Here is an 837-nt window from a genome sequence, read left to right as displayed (position 1 = left end):
TATATATATATATATATATATATATATATATATATATATATAGAGAGATAGATAGATAGATAGATAGATAGAGAGAGAGAGAGAGAGAGAGAGAGGTCAAAAAAGAAAAACGACAAAAAAAACAACAAAAAACAACAACGTGAGGACGTGATACAGATTGTGTTACTAGACGCTCGGGAAAGGAAAGAAAGAGAATTTGACGTTTCGAGCGGAGCTCGTCGTCGGAAACATAGGAAAATCCAAAGAAGGGAAGACAGAGGAAGAAAAAAAATCGCCAACGATATACCCGTACTAAAATAGCAGATGTAAAAACTATCTAAACAGAAAACTCGACATGCTAGAAACAGCAGCTAAAAGACGAATCACATTTTCAAAATTTTAATCCCCCCCCTTTTTTTTCTTTACAGAGCGGTAGAGATGGGGAAAAAATTTAAATTTTGAAAACGCGTTTTGGGGGTTTTTCAAAATTTTCAATTTCTATGTAGGCTCCAACCGGTAGTTAAAATTTTGAAATTCCGATTTATATTTTGCAGATTCAGAATCTCCGCTGTCGAAAAAGTGAGTTTCTGTAAAAAAATACACACAAAAAAATAATAATGAATAAATAAATAACCGAAAGGGGGTGCGGTCCATGTCGTTTACCTCCGTCCGCTATAATCGTTGGGACCCTTTGTTTCGTCTGCGCAATTACTACGGGACTAGTTAATGGGAAGGTGTCTCCATTTCTGTCGTCTGCTTTGAAGGGAATGCATTCGGTACCACATACCTCCCTTTTTCAATAAAGGAGATTCCATTTGATGTGTCTACGAGTGCTGTCTCTCCAATCGTTCCTTAGCA

The sequence above is a fragment of the Octopus bimaculoides genome, chromosome 23 (assembly GCF_046866305.1).
Source record: "Octopus bimaculoides isolate indiv1 chromosome 23, ASM4686630v1, whole genome shotgun sequence".
NCBI lineage: Eukaryota > Metazoa > Mollusca > Cephalopoda > Octopoda > Octopodidae > Octopus > Octopus bimaculoides.
The sequence above is the reverse complement of the archived record's forward strand: the minus strand, read 5'-3'. Positions refer to the sequence as shown.